This window comes from Toxotes jaculatrix, chromosome 14, assembly GCF_017976425.1.
Source record: "Toxotes jaculatrix isolate fToxJac2 chromosome 14, fToxJac2.pri, whole genome shotgun sequence".
NCBI lineage: Eukaryota > Metazoa > Chordata > Actinopteri > Toxotidae > Toxotes > Toxotes jaculatrix.
Genome location: NC_054407.1, coordinates 669788 through 682903, shown reverse-complemented (window position 1 = coordinate 682903; position 13116 = coordinate 669788).

Sequence of the window (13116 nt, the reverse complement as noted above, 5' to 3'; positions counted from 1 at the left end):
TTATTTATTTAACTTTGTTTTGGTCCTCCTAAACCCATACATCTCTTCATTCACCAGCTCCCTAGCTGGTAATGACTGTAATGTTAATCAAATTTACAAAACAACACATACCACACTTGATTAGGGACAGAGACATTGTAGACCCTTCGTTGAATTGACCGTCGTCCTCTTAGGGCTCTTCCCACTGGATCTCCCGTAGTCCACCAAACCAAGTTGTGTTCTATAGTTGTATAGAGTTCGAATGTTTACAGAGAGCATTCGAGAAATGGCCATCCAGCTAAATCCTAAATCCCGCATGTGAGTCAGCTGAACAGCTGATATGTTGTGCCTTAAAAGAGAAGTAAAAAAAAAGTATTAATCTGTGTTGAAAAACTCTGTAACTACTACTAAATATTCAGCCATAAATGCATTGTGTTAACATTAAAAAGAAAGTAGACCCTGAATGATCTAGTATTTTTAAAAGTATTCCGATTCAGCTCAAGCAAAAATTTGATTGAACAACCTTCACGTCACCATTGTTGAGGTTGTTCACCACTGATTATATTATTATATTCCAATTACTGATGTACTAATGTGTTCATTACTTCAATGTTGCACTTGGTAATTTCTTTTAAATATATTTAGATTAATTTTAGCTTACATATTATTTTACATACTGTTGAGTAGCTTGTGAATTTCCTCTTGGGGAGGAATAAAGCATTTTTGATAATGACATGTATTTCTTGATTATGATTTTGTATTAATAATCTGAATCTGCAAAGTAATGTAACGTCAGATAAATGTAGCACGGGAAAAAGTATAAAGCAGCAGAACAAATACTACTTGATTTGTACTCCAGTACAGTGCTTGACTAAATGTAGTCACTTTCCACCGCATCTATACAGTGTATTAATAATTTTGTCAGAAATGTCTTGATTGTAACATGTATCAAACTCCATCCTCATACACGTTTTTTCCGTTAACATCACTTACCTCGGCCTTCCTCTCTGAGACACAGAATGTGCGCCCATACTATGCGCTTCTATTTGAAGTGTTACTTCAGCGGACATCTCCCAAAGAGACTCGTAAATTCCTTCAAGAATGATGCATAATGTTTTTTCAGCAACATTTCGTTGGACACGATTGCTCATAAGCACCAAGAATGTTGCAATAATCGAAATATGATCCTCCAAGTTACGCGACATAATTTCGAAACTGTTTATGTCGTTTGGTGTACGACCAGCTGTTGCAATAAAAGATTCCAGCTCAACAAAATATTGTACTATTTCACCCGATGTCATTTTGAAAAGCCAGAAAATTCAGGAGGTTACCCTTTGGTTTATATATAGTTTCATTCCATATATTCAGACTTTCATTCCATATACTCAGACTTTCATTCCATATACTCAGACTTTCATTCCACATATTCAGACTTTCATTCCACATATTCAGACTTTCATTCCATATATTCAAGTTTCAGTCCACATATTCAAGTTTCATTCCATATATTCAAGTTTGATTCCATATATTCAGACTTTCATTCCATATATATGTGTAATAATTTCCTAAACGGCATGCCATAATGTAGTTATAGCTATATATATAGTTATTAACAACAAATAAAAGTCTAAACAGTTACGGTTATGGTATACAGTATATACAGAAAATACAGAGTGCATAATATATAATATATATGCCTATATATTATAATTATTGCACATAATAGGTGTGAGATAAATATAAATAGAGGAATATAGTCCCTGAGAGAAGTATTGCACATTGTATGGAGCAACTGTACATATCAGAATCAGAATCAGAAAACTTTATTGCCAGGTATGTTACACATACAAGGAATTTGCCACAGAAGATAATAAAAATATAAAAAGAGAAAAGAAAGAAAGAAAGAATTAGGAGAAGGATAAAAAAGAAAGAAAGTCCTAAGAGAAGGACAATCTGTACAAATAATGTGCAAGTACAATAATGTGCAAAACACAAAAACAAAGTACGATCATTGATCAGATAAGTATTACAATATAAAAAAGTCAAATGATTTAAAAATGTAAGTCAGTGTCTTGTTGATAGGTTGAAAAGTTACAGAGCATTCAGGAGTCTGATAGCCTATGGAGTGAAGGAGTTGTGGAACCTGGTTGTTCTGCTTCTGATGTTGTGGTACCTCTTTCCAGAGGCCAGAAGGGAGAACAGTCTGTGATGTGGGTGTGAGTTGTCTCTGGTGATGTTGTGAGCCCAAGACAGGCAGCGTTTGTGTCCAGTGTCCTGGACCAAAGGAAAAGAAGCCTTGATGATTTTCTCTGCTGTCCTCACCACCCTCTGGAGGCTTTTCCAGTCTGCAGCTGTCGCACCACACAGAGATACAGTTTGTGAGTACACTCTCTATGGTGCTTCGGTAGAAGGTGGTGAGGATGGGAGGGGGGAGGGGGTGATCTCCTCATCCTGCAGAGGAAGTTTAAACACTGCTGTGCTCATTCTACCAGAGACATAGTGTTATCAGACCAGGTTAGTTTGTTAGGTGTACCCCCAGGAACTTGGTGCTCCCCACCACTTCCACTGCTGTGTTGTCAATTAGCAGTGGGGAGTGACAGGGCTTGTTCTTCCAGAAGTCCACAATCATCTCTTTCGTTTTATCAACATTGAGGATTAGACTGTTACTTCTGCACCAGTCCACCAGCTGCTCCACCTCCTGTTGGTAAGCTCTGTCATCGTTGATTTGGACGAGGCCCACTACCATTGTATCATCCGCATACTTGATGATGTGGTTGGTAGTGGATCTGGAGACGCAGTCATGGGTCTTAAGTTCTAAACTAGACACTGACATGAACTACTAACATGTATTGACTTACTGAAAACCTTGGAGGTGATCTGGACTTTCCTGTAGTTTCCTCTTGTCCTTGTAACAGCAGTAGCTCCTCCCTTCCTTGTCAATAATTGTGCAGAAATATCTGAGTGCTTCTTTCTTCCTAAATCATGAGCAAGTCCTGTCCAGTCCAACTGTTTCTGCTCCTGTTTGACTTCTGAACTTGTCTCTGGCTGTGTGTCCACTTACTGCAGCCTGTGACATCAGACTGTAGAATGTTGATACATCAAAGGCATCAAAGGACAAACACACACACACACACTCACACACATACTGGTACTTATATCTTTGTGAGGACACTTGCTGACATAATGCATTCTTTAGCCCTTACCCTAACTCTAACAAAACCCAATTCTAACCCTGAAACCAAGTCTTAACCCTCAAACAGCAACATGAACACAGATGGAAACACTGCAGAGCTGCTTTGGATGGTTTAACAGGTAGAGATCATCAGATAATGGAATGACCTGATACCTTCATCTGTTTCCATAAACACATGGAGGAAATCTGCCAAACACAAACTTAACCACAATGTGATTCACAGTTAACAAACACACTTGCATGTAAACTCTCACACCAGCATAAAAATAAGTCATTGTTTTAGGATCTGAAGAAGAAGATCCAGGATGAAGGAGATCAGGAGACAGGAGCCCCACAACAGAAGAGAGAGAAATAAAAGAAATACAATTAAAACACAAACTGATGAAGAATCACCTTAAAGTCATTGTAGTAAACAAAGAAAGTTTTGTTTCTGGACCCAGACTGAGAAAATACAAGTAACTGGATATATTTATTTTATTTTAAAATTTTATTCTACTTTTTCTATTTTACTTTTTTTATTCTGCACTGTGATTGTATGTCTTCTTTTGCACTGATGTGGGACAGTACCTCAATTTCGTTGTACTTTTGTACAAAGTATGATTGTGCAATGACAATAAAGATTTATCTTATCTTATCTTATAATGATGAAATAATGTTGGAGGGAAAAATTCTTCCTCCTTCCATCCAGCCTGGTTATTTTACAGCTTCTACTCCCAGAACATGATGATATAGTGTCAGCTTTAACTTTCACCATCAGCTTCCTACTTGATTCAGGTGACAGGTGTAACTGTTATCTCAGTGTGATGCAGAGAAGAGACCAACATACAGCAGGACTCTGTGGATTTAAGGTCTAACAACACAAGATAAGTTGAACGAGATCTAAAAGAAAAATGAGTCAAAATGATTCTCTGTGCAGCAGCTGATCTGTTGCAGAAACAACAACTAAAACTGTGGTAATAGAGAGATAGTGAGCTTCTACTAAAGCACTGCAAATTCACTGATAACTACAATGAATATTCCTACAACTTTTTCCCAGTTAAGCAGGAAAAGTTTGGTTTGCATTATCAGTAACATAACACAGCTCTGATATGGCTGTAATTGATCAGTAAACAGTGACATAAGGCTGATATCCCAAAGTACAAACAAGAGCACAGGAGTGAGACTAAAGTCCAAACTGTAGAGACTGAGGTAGAAGCTGCAAAAGTCCTGAGAGCTGAAAACAGAGAGACGTTTTAGAACAGAGCTTTCTCTCTAATCTTCAGCATAGATACACAAGTTTAGCTACTGAAGACACAGCTAAGGAGAGGAGAATGTTAAGAGTTGGCAATGGCCGGCTGTGTTACCAAGCCGGGTCACAGCAGCAGTGCAGCCATCCCCTACTACCCTGGAACATTGTGTTCCCAGAATGCAGGTTTACTTGTGGTTCCTAAAGTCTCCAATAGAGAGAATGGGAGGCAGAGCCCTCAGATATCAGGCTCCTCTACTGTGGAACCATCTACTAGTTTGGGTCTTGGAGGCAGACGCCCTCTCCATGTTTAAGAGGAGGCTTCAAACTTTCCCTTTTGATGAACCTTATAGTCAGAGCTGAGTAAGGCTTTCCTGAATGAGCCACTAGTTATGCTGCTATAGGTCTACACTGCTGGAAGACTTCACATGATGCACTGATTTCCTCTCTCCTCCTCTCCCTCTCCATCTGTACACATTCATATCCCATTAATGTATGTTACTAACTTGGCTTCTTCTCTCTCCCATGGTGTTGTGCTTTCTCGTCTCTGCAGTTACTTCCACCTCCAGAGCTGCAGAGTCTGGATCTGTGGCTGCAGGCAAACTACTGTTACACATGCAAAGCACTGGTGGTTGATCTTCAACATAAATGATAAAAAAGACTTGGAGGACGCCTGTTTCAACTATATAAGTCAGACTGCTGAAGCCTCATGTTTGCTTCTTTTGAACTTTGGAAGTCCCTTTTACACAGGACATGGACTGTGGATTTTATGCTCCATCATTTAGGAGGATCCAAAGCAACAACCACAAATGATTTCAATTTACATAAAAGCATGTGAATGTTTTTGAACATTTGAAGTTAAAAGACAAACTTTAAAACATAGGCACCTTTCCTTTAACACACACCATAATGCTTTGAACCAAAACCTAAGTTGACAATAAAAAAAACTCACAGATACAATCAGCATAAATAAAATGAACATGTACTGAAACCTTTGGGCTGAAGTTCTTGTGTGATTAGACATCAGGCCAATTTAACAAACACATCCCACTGAACTGAAACACTGACATCAACTAAAAAAGGTTTGACTTACTGAAAACCTTGGAGGTGATCTGGACTTTCCTGTAGTTTCCTCTTGTCCTTGTAACAGCAGTAGCTCCTCCCTTCCTTGTCAATAATTGTGCAGAAATATCTGAGTGCTTCTTTCTTCCTAAATCATGAGCAAGTCCTGTCCAGTCCAACTGTTTCTGCTCCTGTATGACTTCTGAACTTGTCTCTGGCTGTGTGTCCACTTACTGCAGCCTGTGACATCAGGCTGTAGAATGTTGATACATCAAAGGCATCAAAGGACAAACACACACACACAGAAAAAAACTTTCTAAATACCTCCACTCCTTCAAAGTGTATCTATCTCCTGTCTCAGTGGCGACAGTGAGTGAATGAGTGAGTGAGTCTCTCATAGTGAGACACTGAAGTTATTTTACATCAAAACAGTAAATTTCCAAATGAAATTTTAAATCCAGTCATGTGATTGAACTGGGATGAGGACAAACACAATAACCTTATAACTAATATAGTCTTTTACATTTACACATGTGGTCTGAGTCACTTCATTTATTAAATCATAAGTAATCACTACAATATACTGTAAAGTCATTTTGAACTTTTAGGAACTAAACATGGTTCTGATAAAGATTCTGTGAGTTTAAAATAAATGCAGCAAGAATCTAAATAATTGCATCTGTAGGCTGAATGTTTGTTGTATGTGAACCTACAGATGATCCTGTATGTCTCTATCTTCTCTGTCAGCTTTTGATTCTGAAATCTTGCCTGTTTTGTCCTGTTTGAAAACCTGTCACTGTTCAATCCATTTCTTTTTAACCACAGTGAATTAAAGACCACAGCTTTGATTCAGTATTAATCATCTGATTATGTCATGTCCAATGATATTTTTACATTGTTGTATTGGTATGTTTACTTAAATCAGGGATCTGAAACAGTGGTCAGCCATCACTGACTACTGTTCTTTAAACATTTATTATATAGCCATGTTGACATTGCAGTAAAATCATTAAAATGATAATCTTTCAAGTGGCCTCATCCTGAGGTATAGGTGAGTGATGTCTGTCACATTCAACAACATGATACTAGGAAGTCAAAGTGGAAGCACTGGGATCTAAAAACAGTTCTATGCAGCTGAATAAAATATTTAAATGCTGCCTTCACATTACCTACTTTTAATTTCATAGTTAAAGAACATTTTGCTGACAATGCTACAGACTTTTACTGAAGTAAGATCAGCTAACAGTCATGTAAAAGACAGTTTACATGACATTTGTTCATTACACAGGTCCAACATAAAGCCTGTCAGTCAGAGCAAGGTAAAGAGGCTGAAACATATTTGATCAGAAACATGGCAAAGCACATGTTAAGAACTGTGTCTGGAAACTTGCTTCACTAAGTTTTCATGCTATTTATATTGGGATTTTCACTCGTCCTTTCTCCTTTCAACTTGGTGACAGATGACAATTCATTTGTTGACTGACTTTAATAATATTAACCACATTCATGTGTCACGTTCTGCTCCAGCAACGTTATCAAAGGTTAAACTGACCTAAAATGATTTCATAGTTTTGCTTATAAAGTATATGTCAATACAAAGTGTGTACATTGGCTCAATATATTACTAATATATGCATTAATATATTTGTAGCACTCTTGAAGAAACCACAGAGAGCTGGGTAGTTGTATGTTGCTTTAATCAAACTGTAAAATGGACAAACAGCAGCATTATCAATGATGAGCTCCTGTCTATGTGTCATTGAAGCAACACAATCACATGTCGACGTCTGCTGACCAGGAGCGACTCCAAACCACCAACTCCCTCTGGTGGTGAAACTACAACATTTATATTAGGCCACACTACTTAATGATAAATAAATGAGCAGCTGAGAAAACTAAACTATTAACAAGCAGTAAATATGAAGATAAGAGTTCAGGAAGCAGACACACTCTGTAATTTTAAAATTAGGCTTAAAACCTTTTTGTTTGACAAAGCTAATAATTAGTTGTAGTTACAGTTTTAGTTATTATGACTAAACCTATAGTTTGTCACAATTATTTCTATAGACACTGTCACAGTTAAGGATAAAGCCCATAGTAGGGCTGGTTCAGGTAAATGAACCATCCTTTATTCCATGTCATTAACTCTGTGTCCTCTCTGTCCCGTAGTCCTGTGCTTGTTTCTCTCTGGTCTCTCTGTCTCTGTACCTTTCTGCAGGTATCTCTGGCTCCGGAGCTGCATGTTCTCTGTCTGTGGTCCTGGCTCCACCCACCTACTGCTGTTTATTGTTTACAATGATCCATTTCTAACACATTACTATGTTTTTATGTTCCACTCTGCTACAGATACATGTTGGATTAATATTCTCTGCAGACTGTAATGTAAATCATTACCAGTCATGACAGCTTTTTGCTTCTGTGCTCTGTTTCCTATCATAACTGTAATCTGCTGAGCACACAGTATCCACTTACTTCTGTAATCTGTTCTGTTCTGTAATCTGAATGCTGTTCCTCTAACATTGCTCAAGTTTTCTTCCTGTTAAAAGAGTTTTTCCTTGCCACTGTCTCCTTAAGTGCTTGCTCTGGGGTCAGGCTCTGGGTCTCTGTAAAGCGCTTTGAGACAATTTTGATTGTGGAAGGAGCTTTATAAATAAAATGAATTGAATTGAATCCTCTGGCTGCTGATAATACTTGTGTACTTTTACTGCTGATGTTGTCATTGGTCGATTTCATTTTCACACTGCATCACATATTTCCCTTGTGATGTTTTCCACATTGTCACCCTGGTTGTTGTGTTTTTAACAGTGCAGCCTAACTTCCACTTTACATCTGCTGCTTTTTATTTTTCACATCCTTATTTTTTTTTATACAGTGAATACATGTGGCAGCCACTTCCCTTTGGTCCCCACTGTGGCTCATTGTTCCTCAGGTGTGTGTGGGTGCAGCTGTGCTCATAGTGGTGTAGGTGTGATATCTCTTCTTCTGTGGTTGGTATTGACACTGGCAGTGAGGCTGGAGGGTTGGCAGTGTTGCTTGCTCTGTCAGTCAGAATGAAATAGATAAACTGATGGATTTCCATCAGAGTTTGTTCTTTCATAGTCTCTAGAGGATCAATCCTGATGACTCTGCTGTTTTCTCTGCCATTAGTAGGTCCAATGTTTGTTTGTCCAGTCAAATATCTTCACATCTACTCAATGTATTGTCACAGAATTTGGTGAAGACATTTTCCTTCCCAGCAGGATGAATCCTAATGACTTTGTTAATCCAGCACCACTGTAGTAGACACAGGAGTGGAGGTTAGAGTGTGACACAACATCCTGTTCAGTTATCCCTGACTGACTTTACCACGTTGTCATATTTAGGGGTTGCTGCCCAGTATATGGTGTGTATATATACAGCTGCCTGTGATTCCACTTCCTCATATGGTTGGAACTGACAAGTCATGTGGTGTCACTTCCTCATATGCTTGGAACTTTCAAGTCCAGGCCCAGGTCGAAGGGGCGACTGTCACAATGGCACAATGGTTTTGTGGGTGGGAGGCCGCCTGGAGTGGGGTTCAAACCCACAACCCTGAGAGACTGAGGCTCGTGCTCTACCAGCTGAGCTTACAGGCCAGCTGAACTTACAAGTCTACACAGGGAAACCTGATGGAGGAGCCCCTGAGAAAAATCAAGAGTTGTTCTTGTCCTTGTTTCATTTGTAAATCTGTTGAATGTTTTCCACTTGATTTTCCATCTTGATTGTAATTGATTTTCTTTTTTTTAAATTATATTTTATTAAAACACAAACAAAAACGAGCAGCACTTTAATTCATAAATGTGATCTAATTTAAGTTAAGAGCAAATATTAACCATATATGTTGTTTATATTGCTTGTAATTGAGATGAACTAAACATCTGTTGAGTGTTTTAACGCGCCATGTCTCTGGTGAAACAAGCTCAGCAGCGTTTACACTTCCTCCGCAGGATGAGGAGATCACCCCTTCCCATCCTCACCACCTTCTACAGAAGCACCATAGAGAGCGTACTCACAAACTGTATCTCTGTGTGGTGCACAGCTGCAGACTGGAAAAGCCTCCAGAGGGTGGTGAGGACAGCGGAGAAAATCATCGGGACCTCTCTGCCTGCGGTCCAGGACACTGGACACAAACGCTGCCTGTCTCGGGCTCACAACATCACCAGAGACAACTCACACCCACATCACAGACTGTTCTCGCTTCTGGCCTCTGGAAAGAGGTACTGCAGCATCAGAAGCAGAACAACCGGGTTCCACAACTCCTTCATTCCACAGGCTATCAGACTCCTAACAGGACACTGACCCACACTTTTCACTTTGCATATTGAAATTCTTTTTTTTTCTGGTACAGCTGCTGCATTACATGTGCAATAGTTCGCTCAGGGACCATATTCCTGTGTATATTTATTTATCTCACCCATGTGTGTGTGTGCTCTGTACTCTATGAACACCACACGAGGTTTAATTGAAGGAACTATGACAACGTGTGCCCTCTGTCCTACACTGACGTTCATACCGTCCTCATCTGCTGAGACATGAGACAGCACTTTTAAGAAGGTGAGTATTAGGAAGCAGTGATGTGTGGGTGGCAAACGAAACGGCTCTTAGAGTAGGATCTGTGAAGTGAACAATCGGAACCGACTCCTGCCTGGGAGCCAGACCTGCTTTGTTTTTTCTTTTCTGTTCAAACTGTAAGTGATTGTTCAGCTACATGATGTGTGGTTGCGTCTGTGTGTCCACACTGAGCAGGAGGGGGAGGGGGGAGTTACAGACACAGCACACACAGGATCAACCCCTCAAATCTGAGGCATTTGTTTTTTCTTAATGTCAATCTTCACTAAAGACGAACTTAAACTGTTCCCTGGATGCTGATTTTTTATTTTTGTTTTACACATTTTCGTTTTATATTTTCTTGTGTGATTTTCTAAGCTTCTCTGTGTTGTTTCTCTGTAAATAGAGATTGAGATGGGGATTTGTTTTTGTACTTTAAAATGTATTTTTTTGTAGCGTTCGGTTCCATATTGAATATAATAAGCCATATAACCAGAATGAGAATCAAAAATAATTGTCGTTGCAGAACAGGAGTTGTGCAGTGGAATCAGATTTTGTTTCAGCTCTGTGAGATTCCCAGTAAGATAATTTAAAACAGTGTATGTGTAACAATCTCAATATAAAAATAAATATAAATTAGAGGGGCACTAGGGATAGTAAATGTACAGTATGGAGAATTGTAGGATATAGATTTAAATATGAATATTACTATAAAATAGATCTGACTGATAGAGAATATGATGACAGAGAATATACAGATATCATGTACATATAAATAATAAATGTTTGATTTAATGCATGTTTTGTACATTAGTAATTCATTTTACACACAATTTTACTTGGGAGCTGAAAGAGTCGCCTCTTTTTAGTGAGCTGAGCCATAAGAACTGGTTCTCTGAAAAGACCTGGAAGTCCACGGGCGTCGCACCTGTGGGGAATGTGGGAGTTTAAACACCCACACTTTTTCTGCAGTTTTGCACAAACGCTGTATTACAGTCGCTCTGTGTCTGTGCTGCTGCTGCCTTCTCTCCCCCTCCCTCTCATGTTGTTCCTTGAAATATGACATCGGCTTTGAGTGGAGTTGAAGGAAGCTGTAAATAATTACCAATCATGACAGCTTTTTGCTTCTTTGCTCTGTTTCCTATCATAACTGTAATCTGCTGAGCACACAGTATCCACTAACTGTTCTCTAACATGCTGGCCCTCATGTCATGATCAAGCTTACCTCTGTCTTTTTGTCACACAGAATCATAAGATGCAGAAAAGAAAAAGACAGAAGAAGATGGAGGACTTTTTCAAAAACAAAAATACTGTAAGTGAAGTTGAAAGCTTAAATTTGAAAAATGTTGACATTAAAAAACAGTAGCGTTTTCAATTCGATATTGTTTACATGTATTTCATAGTATAACTTTTCAGTATTCACTGAGGTTTGCTACTGCCACAGCTGGACACATCCCCCACACTGCTGAAAAGCTTGCTACGCCCCTGAGGAATTCCCATCACTGTATCCCACGGTTGCTGAAAGTTTACTTTCACTTTGACCGAAGTTTGAGACGCAGATGATTTTCTCTGTCTGAAGGTAAATGTCAACACTTACTGTAGTTACCTGAATTATCTGATGTTCGAGTTGTGTTTTATTGTGTTTTTTATACTGCGTTGTGGTGTTTAGTTGTATAGACTCTGAGTTGTCACTGTAAGTCGGGACGAGGCAGGAGGAGGACCGTTATTATCCAACAATGTGTGTGGATATTTGCAGTAGAAGCGGTGGAGTCAGAGTAGAAGCAGAGTGAGCTGATGGTCAGTAGCTGAACACGGAGCCTTTGTTAGTCTGTGGCTCCACTTACTGCTGACTGAAGGCAGCTTTTCCTGCCTGAATCAGCCTGTGGAGGAGGCGGACCTGAGCCGCTGCTCTCCCGCAGTCTGAGCCGCTAAATGCGGTCTGAGCTCGGCCGGACAGCGGCGGGAGAACAGCTCTGACTTTCTCTGTCATTAGATGAACTCTACGGGACTGAGCTCAGAGGGACTGACAGGGTTTTTCAGGCTCTATATGATTTTCAGAGAGACAGTTAACACTCCATCCACAGAGTCAGAGGCCTCCTGGTCCTATCAGGACAAACTCTACCCAATGAATTACAGGATAAAGACCCAAATAAAGCATCTCAGCGGCTCTGATAGGTGATTATATCTCTGTGGCTGGTCACAGTACAAACAGAAAAACTGTCTGTCAGGACATATTTGCTGTTTTTATTGATGTCTATCTGTGTCTCTGCTGTTTGGTTTGGTTTTGGTTTGTTGTTGCAGCTTCATATAGTTCGGACTTTACTGGGGTGGTGAAAAAAACACGATTATTAATCGCGATTATATTATGGAGGATTATTAAATTTCCAAAGATCGGTTTTTTTCTTTGTAATACACAGCAGTCTCTCCAGTTACTGGCTGTCATACAAGATTTAACCGCAAGGCGGAGCTGTTGACTAACAAAACAACGTAACAAAACACCCTGTAACAGAGCCAGCGAGCGAGCTTAGTATGCTAAAAATGCTTGTTCCACCTGTGTGTGCTGCTCTGCACTTCACTGCAGCTTCATGACCCCATCTAGTGGACTGACAGTGGAAGTACAGCAGCTGATGGCAGCTTCCTCTGCCTCACACTGCTGTCTGACTGCATTCAACTGACACTGATATGAAAGAGGAAATAGGAGCCAATCAGTGGAGGAGCAGCTGATATTTCTACAGGACAAATGATGGAGAGGAGGATTTCAGTTGATGTGCAGATGAATGATTTGTGTTTTCTCTCCAGATGAAGGTAGAAAGTGTGTGTGAGCTGATGTGGATGTGAATTCAGCATCATGAATCAGTGTGAGGACAGAGAGGAGGGAGCCCCTCCCCCTAAAAGCAGTCTGTGTGGGGACCATGAGATCCAGACCAAAGCTCAGAGGTGAGATGAGGATCTCTAACTGTCCATGACTCTTCTCCATGTCAGAGCTCAGCACTCACATCACTGCACCATCATTATTCACACTCAAAGCTCTGTGTGTGTTATGTTGAAGGCCAGAGCAGCAGCACACACCAGACTCTGCTGGACCTGGACC